Source organism: Toxorhynchites rutilus, chromosome 2, assembly GCF_029784135.1.
Source record: "Toxorhynchites rutilus septentrionalis strain SRP chromosome 2, ASM2978413v1, whole genome shotgun sequence".
NCBI classification, from domain to species: Eukaryota; Metazoa; Arthropoda; class Insecta; order Diptera; family Culicidae; genus Toxorhynchites; species Toxorhynchites rutilus.
The window spans coordinates 265,718,598-265,733,949 of record NC_073745.1 but is presented as its reverse complement, the minus strand read 5'-3'; the positions used below and the strand labels follow the sequence as shown (position 1 = coordinate 265,733,949).

Genomic DNA, 15,352 nt, shown 5'->3' with positions numbered 1-15,352 from the left:
CGAGGTTTCGGAGGTGTTGGGGGTCCAGCTCGTGCCAAGCCTTCACAACGCCGCAAAATAGATTTGCTTGTTCGTAACGTCAGTTCTAACCACCTTGTTGTTCAAAATCGCTCATAAATTATCAAAAGGATTCAAGTCGGAGCTTTGGGTGGCCACACCATTGGTTTGATCCGAGCCGACCCGAAGAATGCTAATGTTTTCTTCGTAGTATGCTTCGGGTTCTTATCTTGATGTAACGTGTACTTCAATTTTCATCATGGATACTTCCAAGATCTCTTTCAAGTGGCAGTCATAATACCGTTGACCTGCGCTAAATTTCCCACCCCAGCCCACGAGAAACAGCCCCACAGCATGATGTTTCATATGAAACACCAACGTGTTTCATATGAAACATCAACGTGTTTCATAGTCGATTGTGGGAGCTGGTCGTGAAGGCTCTCGTCGCTCTTCCGCCACACTCGGAATCGTTTTTTCTTGTTAAACAGCTCGAACTAGGAATCGTCCGACCAAAAACGCGCTTCCAGAACTCCAGCAACCTATTGACATCGTCCCTCGCAAACTGAAGTCGTTTTTTTAATTGGAGTTGCTGATCATCAGTCGCTTTTTGGCAAAGTAGCTTTACAGGTCTCGTTCCTCCAAGCGTCCTCGAATGGTGCGACCGCACCACGGTTTACCCCACACTTCCCAGCAATGTTCCGTTGAGACTCCTTACGCTGAAAGTCACGCACAATCAAATTTCGGATCTGTGTTGAGATTTGCTTTCTACCCATTTTCCGAAAGCTTCCTCAGCGTCCGAAACACGTCACTACGCACTAAAAGTTGATTGAATCGCTACGAAAATTAATTATGTTTTCATCAGATGTAAACAACCTGCTGTCATAATTAATACAATACAATTTAATACAATTATGTATAAAAATACAGTTTAAAATCCGTAGTTTGGGTCAATTTATTTGTATTTAAATTAAAAGATTAGTTCAAAAGCTTCAATACTGATTCAGCAAATTCCTTAGGATTCTTCGGCACAGTAACTCTGTAGAGAAAACCAAATCTCCGGTTAGCAGCAATCTATTGAATAAGTCCATCATTGTTGCAATTCTTTAGGGTTTTCGACTCCTGTATTCACGGAATGATCGTATATTTTTATTTTTATTCCTCCCCATGGGTAGTACCAGCGATGACATTATGTCATTCTGATTCATGGAGCATAAGTATAAAATGTACTGAAACAGGCATGTTAATATACTTGGTCTCGAATATTTTCGCCGTATCCAATGTATACAATTTAAACATTACGATATCTATCTCACATCCAAATGCCAGTTCTATAAAAATTACTGAAAACCGCTCAATTAAACTCCTGTCGAATCCTGTGATTGACAATACTGTTTCAGGGTTTTCGAAAAACCTTCTCGCTGCTTTACCTCCATTTGTACAACCTGAATACTGTTTAACGACATCCAACAACAGTCCTAGTTCCATCCTAAGTTCATTTTGGATCCGTGTTTTCTTTTTTTATTAGCACTCAACTTCTTTACATCCAACTTGAAAGACACATGGTCGAGTTATTAATTGCATCTGGTTAAGCATGTTGTAAGCTACATACCACATTAATCAGATATGGAAAATCACACGTGCAGCAGGAATAACGTATCGAAGTTGTTTGGAAAGCTTATTAAAAACCCCTTATAGCAGCAAACTTCAAGCTCGTTTTTCTCGAAATCATAAAAATGTCACATGGTCCGGTCTGACTTAACACCGACCACATGTAAGACGCATTCAAGGAAACGTATGCGTATGCGTATGAATTACTTTTTCTGCGCAGCCCTGGTGAGATTCACTTTCTCCCGAAAAAAATTTGCCGAAAACCGAAAATAGCTCCATTCTGTTATAAACAAACAGTAACATCATTCTTCACTAGGTATCCCTTTTCCATACGTTTATTAATCATAATTATCTGATTGGTTCACCAAATAAATCAACAGGATGCAAAAAAAATTACCGGAGCGGTTGCACATCATATCATTTTTTCTTGTTTTTGATCCTCAATTGTCGATATGAATAAAAATGGAAGGTCAAATGTGTTGGTAGGCGGAAATCCCGAGGAAGAAATGATTCAATATGAGCCGTCCGTATTTCGTTGTACTCATCTCTTCCCGTAGTTAAATGTTATGTTATGGTTAAAATTTTGAAATTTTATCAAACATGTATTCCATTAACGGAGAAACATGTTATTTGCAAGTAAGTCAAGAAACATGAGCGAAAATTGCATCTGAAAATAAATGTATATTATAATGACGAGTTTTGGTAGAACTAATAAGAACATTATAGTAAAAGAAAATTGTAAAAGGCCAATTAGAAGATCAACCAATGACGAGTTCTGCGATTGAACTCACGAACGTACGCTCAGTAAGAAAACGGGAATGTTCGAATGAGTTCATGTCAAAAAAATAATTTGGACAAGACGAAGTTCGCTAGTTATTAATATAAATACTAAAGAACATCTTGAACGTTGTTAGAACCCGGGATTCGGCGGGGATAGTATTGAATCCTCTATTAAAAATAAAATGTCAACTAATTTAACATGATGCCTTTTACCACTCACTATCTCAATGTATTTAACCTTTAATATGTAATGAAGCTATAAGAGTGGTAAAGTACATTTATTCGAATAATTTGACACGTTGTTTTCATTTTTTATCGCATTTGAATGAGTATTTTACTGTTGGGAACAAACAATAACTTTTTCTGTATTTTTCCGGAAGATTAGGCATGAAAACATCCTTTTATGAAGAAAAGCCAAAATTGTCAAAAAGTAACATGGGACAACTATGTGTAGAACGGCAGTATAACATTTGGAAAAACGTTATTAATAATTCAATTTTATTTAAATCTCCGAGTCAACTTTTTGAATAACGAATTAGTATGAATATATTCGTAATTTTAACTTCACAATGTATTTTTATGATGATAATGTACTAGAAAATCGGTTTCTAGTGATAGCTGGATAGTGTCACTTCATTTAAAAAAGGACTTTTCTTAGTTGTTTTGCCACTGTGGGTCGCATTTTTGACGTGGGACTACGTCTAACCGGAGTATATGGGGGGTAAAATGAAAACCTAAACACAGAACATGCAGGAAAAAAATGAAAGATTCCGAATGCTTATAACTCGAACATTTCTTACTGGATCGGAAAGATGTTTGCATCAATTGATAGGGAATATTTCTACGCTTCTATCGCAATTAATAAAATGTTATATTTCATTAGATAAACAATTGAATAACTGTAAAATGTTAAGCGTTATCTAAACGGCATAACTGCCTCATTTTGATTGGCCCGATCTACGATTTCCCTAACACAGCCATCAAACCCAAGCAGCCTTGAGTAAATCAGCATTGCAAATACATGAAAGTCGGGGGTATTTTTGTTCCGACTGAAATGTGTTTCCCTAACACAGACTTTAAATCCAAGGAGCGTGGGGAAAATGCCATTCCAAATACATGTAAGTCGGGGGCATTTTTGGTCCGACTGAAATGTGTTTCCCTAACACAGAGTTCAAATCCATGTAGCGTGGGGAAATCAACATTGCAAATACAAGAAAGTCGGGGGAATTTTTGTTCCGACTGAAATGTGTTTGCTTAACACAGACTTCAAAACCAAAATGTCTGGGAAAATCGGCTCTGCAAATAAATGCAAACTTCGTGTACTTTTCTACTCGCTTGCCTTTGTGCAAACTAGAATATGTTTCTTTAACACGGTCTCCTAAACTTAGGAACATGGGAAAATCGTGCAGACACTAGAGACGAATGTACTTTCAAGTTTAAATCCTTTATAGTATAAATAGTAGAAGTTGAAGTTTTTGATTCATGCAAGTCGGGGGTATCTCTGCACCCGCATTTTTTTGCACTCCGCAAAGTGTTTTCCTAGCACGGATTACAAAAGCGGGTACGAACACAACGCTTTGGCTCGGTTATTCATTATTGTATTGAAGGATATACCTTCATATCTTCCGCTCATTGAATTTCTACGCATACCATTTGATGATTAGGCAAAATGTTGTTAACCATTTGCTGCGGTAACGCCTATTCATTAAACAATATGCGTTCGACATACATGTCAAAATCGGAACTGAGTGCCTGATGTTCATATAATCAAGTGAATTCGTGGTTCGATAAGTACGTACACTTGAGATGCAAACTTCAGAAGCAAATGTAAAATAAAATAATCGTGAAGGAAAATTCTCCCGTTCACAAATTTTGTTCTAGGCATCATACCAACCGTAAAAGGACTGTCATTAAATTCACTATCACAATGCATGAATTGACTTTACATGACATTTAACAATATTTTTACTTACAAATCAAATATATTGAATTCAATTGAATTCGGGAATTGTTTCATTCCATCAAAAATTTAATCAATACAAACAAATGATTGATAAGCTAAGGTAGTCCCACGTCAACCTTGCGTTTATATCATAGATATAACCCACCCATTTTTTGATACATGCATCTTTTTGAATACAGTACAGTAGAATCCCGATTATCCGCGGAATAGCCGGACGAGCTCACCGCGGATAACGAAAATCGTGAATAACGCAATAAGGGACTGAAAATAAGGTGCAAACACAAAAAAAAACCGTAGGTGAACCGACGCATCGATCGAGGCCCTCCAATAACGTAAATAAAACGCACGACCTCGAAATGTTGAAAGAGACCTTCAAAAATAGAATCATAGTCAAAACCAAAACACAAAGCAAATTTATTGTTTTCTGGAGATTTTTTCTTGTCCAGAAAACTAGAGCCTTTTAAATAAATTACATGTAATTCGTTCCATAGCCGATTAGGCTGATTATGGTTAAACTCCTGAATGTTTTTTCTTCTTATTTTGAAAACCGCTCCCTTCTAGGTGACACAATTCGCACGCGACACACATCGAGAGCTTTTGTCAGTTGCGCTGCATTTGGAATGTGGTTGACAACATACATACAATAGAAGCTGGTAGTTAAACGTGCCTTAAACTATAACCGTTTACATTTGTTATGACGGTTAAGACGAATAGGTATTCTTTTATTTTTAGTTATATCTTTAAAATATACAATAAATAATACATGTCTATTTCAATTTCATTTGGAGGAAAACAGTTACGATTGTTGTAGATTTTTAGGTGGTTTGACTTCTCATTCTCAACCATCAACGTACCCCATATGCAACATTCAAATTGGCGCGCGTTGCGTACCACAGAACAAAGCTTGTGCTTGCAGTGGGTCCTCCGGCTCTTGGCTACACATCGATGCCGCAGCGATGGCGCGTACAAACTCGTCACCCAACCACCCCCTTTTCCGATGGCCAAAAGTACGCCGCCGATATATAAAAGCATTACCCATTGCCATGGTGAACCGCAGTATCGCAGCAACAACAGCCGGCATTTGTTGTCAGCAGAAGACGGAGTGTAGACTGACGCAGGACAACGATTGCCAGGTGCATCCGGCCATCATTGGTGTGTACGCAGCAGCAGGTATTCAGGTTCGAATTGGTACTCAGAACAAACAGTCGTTACCAATAAGAGACTTGATGTGAGTACTTTTAAGTGAAGTGCGAAACTGCAATTTTCAAAAAGAGGGGAAAAGCATTGTGTATATTTGCCACGCGAGGAATACTTTTAGAGATACAGGTGAGTGTCTGAAATTGATACCAACGGCAGAAAATAATATGTTTGATCGAGTGAAATTTGTAATTTTGACCAATGTATCAAGCATGCGGACACTGCGAAAAGTAGCGTGTTCAGGGGAATAGAAAACAGTGACTCTTCTTTTTGTCGTGTGATTCTTGATTATTATTACCTGAGGTAAACTGCATGTTAAACTGACGAAGCATTGTACAACCGGGAAAGGTGAACTAGTTTCTGTGGAGTCAACTGTGAGGAGGCATACATGTGCTGTGCTTAACTTTGCGTGCAAATATGTTGATGGGTTGATTAAGAAGAAATGAAAGTGAAATACGCGGCGGCTCCATAGCTTCACCGGAAGATGGGTAAAAAACGATACATATTCATGGCGTGTATGACTCGTACTTTGGAAAAGACCATACGAGTGTGACCTGTTTCCGAGAAGTGTTTAACTTATTTTACTAGTGCCAATCGGTATCGCGGTGTATTAGTACTTGTCTACCGGCCGGAATTTTTGTTTCTGGGAGCACGTTGGAAATGCAATAGTAAATGTGGGTAGCGTCTTTTGTGTAATTCCTTGAATTGTTCAAAAAGGTGTACGTAGTTTGGGTTGTTTTGTTTGTTTCTTTGTACAATGACAAGGCACGAATTAGTTGTAAAAAGTTTCATTCATTCATTTGGTCATTGTACCACAATTCTAGAGACATTCATTCATATATTTATTTTCGCTAAGAATTGGAATTACATGCTATATATGCTAAAAAAGGGACACTTAACACAAAACAATCGCATATAAATCTTCGTCGAATGTTAGAGCATGAACGAGGATGAATGTCCACCAACATAACATAAATCACTATTGGAAGTTTCATTTCGAGAACTGTATATTTCGATGTACAACTATTGATTTAATTATTAAATCTACCGAAAAGTTGTGTCCACTAGACAGATGAAACAAACAACATATTTTGATTATCATTCAATCATGTAGTTTTCATCATTGAATTAGCTCATCTAAATAGTTTGTTGAGCTAATTCAATGATGAAAACTTATATTTTTTATATTTTATATTATATTTTTCAACGGAATTGGTGTGACAAAAATTATACACTCGACAAAAAAATTAGAGGAACAGAGTGCGAGGTCGGAAATATTAAGTGATTTTTGGCATGCTGTAACTCCGTGAAAAATCAACTCATATCGATGGGATGCGCATCATTTAAAAGGTACAACTTTCAGCTATTAGAATATTTCACGTGAATATTTTTATCTTGGTGTGTGTAGGTCTAGTGGGCAACAATATCCGGAAGAAATGAAAAATCGGGTTTTCTTTGTTTTTTCAAGAATATTCTGGACTAACACAATTTTTTGCAAACCAAATCAATAACAAATCCAATTAATTTTATTCACCAGCTTTAATTTGGTTCCAAGAACGTTCCTTTAGGACCTTCCCAAACAGAGATATTTCGGTTTGAATGAAAAATTACCCCTTCATCTTTGATGATGATTAATTCAATAAACAACCATCGCACCGCATCGCATCGAAAGGCAGTTTTGAAAACACCAATAAATTCTGTACAAGGATAATTTGTTACTTTGACGAAAAAAAAAATTGAAGTTTTTTTTGCATTGATTTCAAAAAAGTGCCAAAAACAAGATTTTTATAGTGTTTTACAAAATCCACTGTGATTCTGCAAATATTGCAGTAAGCTCAAATGTTTCCAGGCAAATTTTTAGCCTAGTGTATTCCCTAAACATCTGTGAACGTTTCATATTGATATGTTCAGCGATTTTTTTAGAAGATTTTTCAAAGTTTGGAGTAAATTAGAGGAGCATTTAATCGCAAATCGTATCAGAAGTACAAAATCCTACGCAGCTCTCAGAACGAACGATTCGTAACTTTTGTTTTCATGCGTTTGTAGGTACAAATATTGTAAGGAGTGATGATACTCACTCATATTTATACGCATTTCAACACATACACGCACTTTTCTCCCACAAACTAATAAGAACGAAAGTTGCGATTCGTTCATTCTGAGAGTCGCGCAGGATTTTGTACTTCTGATACGATTTGCGAGGAGCATTAACCTCTAATTTACTCCAAACTTTGAAAAATCTTCTAGAAAAAACGGCTGAACGTATCAATATGAAACTTTCATAGATGTTTAGGGAATACACTAGGCTAAAAATTTGCCTGGAAACATTAGAACTTACTGCGATATTTGCAGAATTACTGTGAATTTGATAAAGCACTACAAAAATGCTGTTTTTGGCACTTTTTTGAAATCAATGCAAAAAAAACTTAAATATTTTTTTTTCGTCAAAGTAACAAATTATCCTTGTGCAGAGTTTATTGGAGTTTTCTAAACTGCCTTTCGATTTGCGGTGCGATGGTTGTTTATTGAATTTATCATCATCAAAGATGAAGGGGTAATGTTTCATTCAAACCAAAAAATCTCTGTGTGGGAAGGTCCTACAGGAACGTTCTCGGAACCAAATTAAAGCTGGTTAATAAGGATAATTGGATTTGCTATTGAGTTGGTTAGCAAAAAATTGTGTTAGTCCAGAATATTCTTGAAAAAAAACAAAGAAAACCCGATTTTTCATTTCTTCCGGATATTGTTGCCCACTACACCTATACACACTATACACATCCCATCGATATGAGTTGATTTTTCACGGAGGTACAGCATGTCAAAAATCACTTAAAATTTCCGATCTTGCACTTTGTTCCTCTAATTTTTTTGTCGAGTGTATATGAGAGAAATATAAAAAAATATTAATACATGAAAGTAAACTTGATTCTTTTTAATCTCTTTGGTTTACTATTAGAATATCAATACATGGACAAAAAATAACAATAGAATGTCCTAGTATATAGGAAAAAATAAACAAACGATACAATATTACTTTTCAGGATCGATCCGTAGTCCGTCTGTTGGGTTGCCCGGAAAATGATTACATTTTAATACTTAAACTCTCAACGATTTTTGCCAACTAATTCAATAGCATATTCAATTAGCCTTATCAACCAGCTTTCATTTGATTCCTAAAATGTTCCTGCGGAGCCGTTCTATACATTTTTGTTTGCATAAAAAATTTCCCGTTCGTCTCTGATGAATAATTGTTCAAAGGAAGTTTCCAAAACTCAAATAAATTCTGTACAAGAATCATTTTTTGGATAATTGACAAGCAAATGTATTCAATTTTTTTTTTGTTGACTTCCCTTTTTTTTAACTGCCTTTCGATTTGCGATGCGATCATTATTTATTGAACTATTAATCACCAGAGACGAATGGGAAATTTTTCATTCAAACAAAAATATCTCTGTGTTGAAAGGTCCTACAGGAACGTTATAGGAATCAAATGAAAGCTGGTTAAAAAAACTAATTGGATTTGCTGTTAAATTAGTTGGTAAAAAATTGTGTTATTCCACAAAATCTTTGAAAAAAAACCAAAGGGCCTGACCGGGTAAGGGAGTAAAAAGTGCCTCCAAACCAAATCACCAGCTGTATGGCAAATATTGTATAGGATATTAAATAAGAAATTTTGGCGGTTTTTGTTTGAACCCCTATGTGGTTTAACATAGGGTCTATGGTGTAAAACGTACTTTTTCGTTTATTTCACGCCATTCTCAAGAGCTTCAAGATAACAATTTAAGAAAAATACTGAATGCGCATTCTACTACGATATATAAAAAAAAATTATAAAAAAAATAAATTTCATCAAAAATTTAAGTACTAAAAAATATTGAAATTTTGATTTTTTTTTATTTATAGATTCAGTACTACTCTCATTCATATTTCAATGTGTTCCTACGGCTATTCCAGATATGTGTGATTTTTTTCAGTGTTGCGCGGTACAAAAAAATTTTTTTTTATATTTCCAAAGGGTCTGGTTTGGTAAGGGAATGAAAAGTCCCCCAAACCAAATCACCAGCTGTATGGAAAATATTGTATAGGGTACTAAATAAAACATTTTGGCAGTAGTACCATATATTTGAGTCCTTATATGGTACACCATAGGATCTATGGTGAAAATGACACCTTTTCATCTTTTTTCTCGCCATTCTCAATAACTTTGATACAAAATTAAGAAAAAATACTAAAAGTACATCTTACTAAGGTGTATCGATAAATATCTTCAAACATTTTTTTCATCAAAAAATCTAATAATAATAAAAAATAAATACGCGGTACAAAAAATTATATATTTTCTGGCATTTAAAATTTTTGAAAAAAAAATATAACTTTGAGACCCACTCCTGCTCATATTTTTATTTAAATGCGTTTGCATGTGTCTTTTTTTCTACTTGAGGCATAATTTTTCCTGAATTTTCAAGAGCATTGCGAGACACAAAAATAATTTTCTTCACCGTCTGAATGATTTGTTTATTTTCTTGAAATCGATTATTTTATTGTATTCGTGGTTTTCAATTGTAAGATTAAAATGAAAAAAATATAATAATTTGGATTTTTTTAAGTGTTCTTCTCATTAATCCGAATGATCTTCCCACAAGGACTTTTTTTTCTCACAGAGTTCTATCGTACTGTTGACTCCTATGAATTTGGTAAACCATCTGAATCTAATGTAAAGATAATCTCATATATTTTAAGATACAAGAAAAACAAATCTTTGTACGGCGCAATGCTCTAAATAACCTCTAAATAATAAAACCGACAAAATTTAGACATATTAAAAACAAAATTTAAGTAAATATTAGAGCAGTAGGGTAGGGCGGGGCTAGTTCATCATTTTTGTTTAAATTTGGCTATAACTTTGTAGTACGAAGTTTTACGTTAGAATGTTATGTACCAAAATGAAGCTTACCTTTTACTCTTTCAAAAAAAAACCAAAGAATCATTTATTTGACATTTTTCTTTTATATAACGTCTTTATATTTCAGAATAAATTGACCAACTAACCCACATACGAGGTAAGTTGGTCAATAATAGCCATGTTCTTTTTGAGCAAATAATACGCATTTCTCCATTAGAATTTTCCTCCATTATAAATAAACTAATTAAAACAAGACAAAAACAGTGGGGTCATTTTGAAATTTTCGATTCATTCGAATAATTGTCTTTCAGTATTCGATTAATCGAGCGAATATTTATTTCTTGTAATCAAAAAGAACAGACACATTCATATTAAAAAAGTATGATGTCATAATTTTAAAAGTTACATTAAATATAATTTTGACATAAACATAGTGCAGAATAATTGTTTTTGAATGAAATGATATATCAGTATATTGATAAATTTACCATTTCATGATTTTCAGGGAATCATTTCTATGCTTCAACCGTAAATGGTTTAGCATATTCGATGAATTTCGACGAAACACCATAAAGCGGCCCTTACACGATCATTCGTATTGACATGAGTTCAACAGAATGACATTGAAAATTATCGTGTAATTGAAATAATGACGAAAATCCGGATTTTCTGATATCGGTTCCTCATTACTGAAACAGGGCAGGGCACGTTCATTTTATTAATAACGGTTGATAAAATAAGAGGCCCTTAGTTCATTTTATCGATAACGATTGATAAAGTAAGGTGGGCTGAGTTCATTTTAGAACAACAAAGTACGGTGTCGACATCTAGGAACGTTTTGAACGAGTGAAGCAACCAGAAGCCATTATAATAACTGTGGAAAAAAGCAGCTTGAAACCATCAAAAGATCAATGAAAATAAATGCTGATAGTATTTTGAATTCTCAAAACATGATATTCTAAACATGTTTAAACCATTTCTGAAGGACATTATAAGGGTGAATCAAATTTTTGAGATTATAATTAAACACCGACAGCATTAATTTTCGTTCAAGACTCTTCCACTGTTTGAAGAAAACCTTTCAGACCATAAAACAGAATATTTATTTGATACAGAAGAGAAAATTTTCATTGATAATTTTCATTTCGAAAACGTGTTAATTTCTTCCACGGATGTGAGTGCAAGATTTGCTGCACTCCTACAAGTTGTCTGAAACGGCTACCTTGTTGTGAATCATTGTACATATCCAGTTACTCTGGTATGCTCTGAAGGTTCACGCATTAGTATTAGTGAATAAGCAGCAACATATTTTGTACAGTAACATCGTAATTCTGCGAACTCTTTTCATTTGTGTGCGTAATTTTGGTGTAATATATAAAAATTGAATCATACCTATTAAATTGAAGATCATAATAATACTTTAGGAAAGTAATGACGATGTAATTTTGTTGTGAGATGTTAAAAATTCAAGCATACCTGTTAAACTAAATACCATAACAATACTGCAGGAAAGTAATGACAAAGGAAATTATTGTGTGGGGTTGAGGAATAATGATAATGTGGATTGAAGTGAATCTCGAATGAATATCATTACTGGTTATGTCAGTACTAATGATCGTGTAAGGGCCGCTTAAAGGTTAACACTCCTATACTCGCGCATATGTCTGAGAGACCGAGAAAACAATAATTCGTTTATTTCTCAGAAAACATCAACACTACGACATTGCGATTCTCTCTAGCTTCGTTATTCGTTGTTCGTCATTGTTTAGCGTATTGTATGAGTTGGTACGAAGGGGACGTGTATCACTTTTTCACCACTTTCGGTCTGAGACACCGACGCGAGTATAGCAGTAACTTTTTTGGACAACTGACATTTTTCCTATTTTAGAATATTGTTCAATGAAATGTGTAAATTAATGTCAGTGGCGTGGAATATTTATTAAATATAATGCATAACATCATTTTCGGACTATTGTTATTTGATTTTAGTCCTTTTTGTCACCGGATTGAACGGATTCATATATTATTCGTCGATATATTCATCGTTAGATTTATACGTGCAAAAGTACAAATGTTTGACATTCGTATAGTTGTTCACTAAATACAATGGTCACACATATACACACTTGTGAAAGAATTGCACTTGCAGAAGAATTGTAAACCGTAAACTATAAATCAATCGGTGGCTTATGGATATTTTTACAGTTACAGCTTCGGGTTTTTTTTCTATAATATATAAGCTGAACAACATCGACGATAAAACAAGTCGCAGGAAAGAATATTAGATAAAGGAAAACTTGAAATTCCAGAACCCTTATCGTCTGGTAACTACAGGGTGGGCCATTTAAAGTGGAAGTATCTGGCAACCCCATAACTTTTGACAGAGATGTCAGATTAACAAATGTCATACTGCGTTGGAAGCGTCATTTCAGTACAATTTTAATCATGGAACAATAAACACCTAAACAACGCGCTGAAATTGTTCAGCTGTACATTCAAAATAACTTCTCAATTGTGTTAACTAAACGTGCGTGGAAAAATAAAAATAAAGTTAAAACATCGCCTGGAGACAACACTATACGTCGATTATATGCCAAATTTATATCGTCTGGTAGTGTTGGTAATGCCAGTCATCTGTCCAGACAACGACCAAGACGTTTCGACGAGAATATTGATGCCGTTCGAGCCAGTGTTGCAGAGACTCCATCGAGCAACGGTAACCGTGAATGGGGAGCGTTATCGGACAATGATAACCGATTTTTTATTGCCATTTGTTCGTGAAAATGAATTGGACAATTACTGGTTCCAACAGGACGGCGCTACATGCCATACAGCGGCTGCCACGACCAAATTATTGCGCGAAATGTTCCCCGGAAGATTAATATCGAATATCGGCGATTATGACTGGCCACCGAGATCACCTGATTTGACGCCTCCTGACTTTTTTTTATGGGGATATTTAAAATCCAAGGTATACACTGGTAAACCAAGGACTCTGGCTGCGCTGAAAGGATATTGAAATTACTGCCATATCGGCCGAAACATTGGGCAATGTGATGGAAAATGCCGAAAAAAAGGGCACATTTTGCGGTCAAGGCCAGAGGCGGTCATTTACGAGATATCATAATCAAAAAGTAGTTAGAACAAATCTCCTTGGACCAAAATAAATGAATTTCAAAAAAAAAAACCTTTCAACTTTTCAATGCACTTATTGCCACCGAAACAATTCCACACACAAAGAGCAAAAAAAAAATATTGCTGATTATTTACATAAAAAATCCAAGATGGCTGAAAGTCCTTTCTCATAAGTCGTATTTATAGTGGATTAACTTAGATCTTTCAAACGACCACTCCACAAATCGAAGATTTTCCGGTTACATACCTTTTCAACAATCAGTTTCATGGATATGGTTTGAGTTACAAACAAAACTGAAATGAACAAATAGAGTTATCAGAGTTCCGTTTTTGAGTGAAAAACTTTCCTCCGATATTATGGTGTAGACATTTGAAGACATTTTCTCGTACGATGTGAAGACATTTGCGGCTCAAAACCGGTTTCTTGCTTGCATTTGTTTTGATGACATTTGTACCGTTCGCCCCAAAGTATATAGAAATAACTTCGATGTATTATTGCGAGTTCTGATATTCAATGTGAGCGTTTATCATATTTAATGAAAATTTTGCAGGAAAAAAATAAATATGACAATTCTATTGCATGTGGGTTGTGTGGTGGTTGGTATCAGGTTGTCCCGTTGCAAATGCACTAGGTTTAGCAGTAAAACATATGCTTTCTATATTTGTTTATAGCTAGCGTATTGAAACGCGGCATTCCTGAAAATTTTATATGCGTTGCTCTCAAACGAGCAATTTGTGTGACCAACTAGCCCCTCTATATATGAAAAAGAATATTCGTGAAAATTCAATAGAAATAATTTTAAAAGCGATTTCTATTACCATTTAAAACTAATACACACAATAAACATTTGTTTCATGTTAGAACCGATTTTTTTTCGTGATTATTTACCATTTTCAGACCCAATTTTATAATGCTCAAACAGTGAATGATTTTTGGGAAAATCGTCATCATGTTCGTATTTTTTAACCTACTTAATAAAAAGTTTTTTCAATTTGCTGATTTTATTGCATCAGCAATTCGCTATTTTTCATCCATAGATCGCTAATGTTTTGGACGCTCAGATTCCAAGATATCGTCACTGATCAACTTACCCCTATGATTAACTAGTCCCGCCCTACCCTACATTTTGCTAGTGTTGGGATACTGAACCACGACTTCCTGGGTTTCCGGTTCCTGGCGGGTTTCCTTCGATGAATACCTTCGTCGATCCAGCAGGCCAACACTTCGAAGAAATACAGGGCCAATCCACGTAATAATTGAACACGAGACTACTAGTGATTTATACAACTTTTATTCTCCACGGTTAATATCGAACTGTACAAATTTTATTGGACTTACATCTAACTACAATTTACACTAACAATACTTTTGAATAAATGAATTTGAATTTCTATGCCCCTTTTTTTGAGTTATTCTCTGCTCCACTGACAATTGTACAATATTGTTGTTTGAATTCCTTTTTGCTACCAATACATTTACACGGTAGTTCTACCTCTGTCATCATCGATGATTGTGAATGCTGATCGTGTTGCCAAATACCAATATTATTTGCCATAATCAAAAAAGAGTTGGCAACTCTCGTACATCCTCACCCACCCAGAAATTGACGATGTATAATTTCTGAAAAGATAGAATTCTCTTCGAACATTTAGGAAAGGGAGGGGGAAGGATCACTCATTGATTGTGCTGATTCATCATGATTGGTTATGCTGCTTAGTAATTTCCTACACAGGTAAGATGCAGATTTTCTCCACTGGACGCTTTAGAT

General features: G+C 35.1%; 1 protein-coding gene across 1 annotated transcript in view; it reads left to right on the top strand.

Annotated features, from left to right (window-relative positions):
* Positions 1 to 5,414: 5,414 nt before the first annotated feature.
* Positions 5,415 to 15,352, top strand: part of LOC129770649 (RYamide neuropeptides) — a 55,757-nt gene continuing 45,819 nt past the window's right edge. The window contains exon 1 of the mRNA XM_055773604.1: positions 5,415 to 5,674. The gene's annotated coding sequence lies outside the window, so the exon portion shown is untranslated. The remainder of the gene's footprint in view (positions 5,675 to 15,352) is intronic.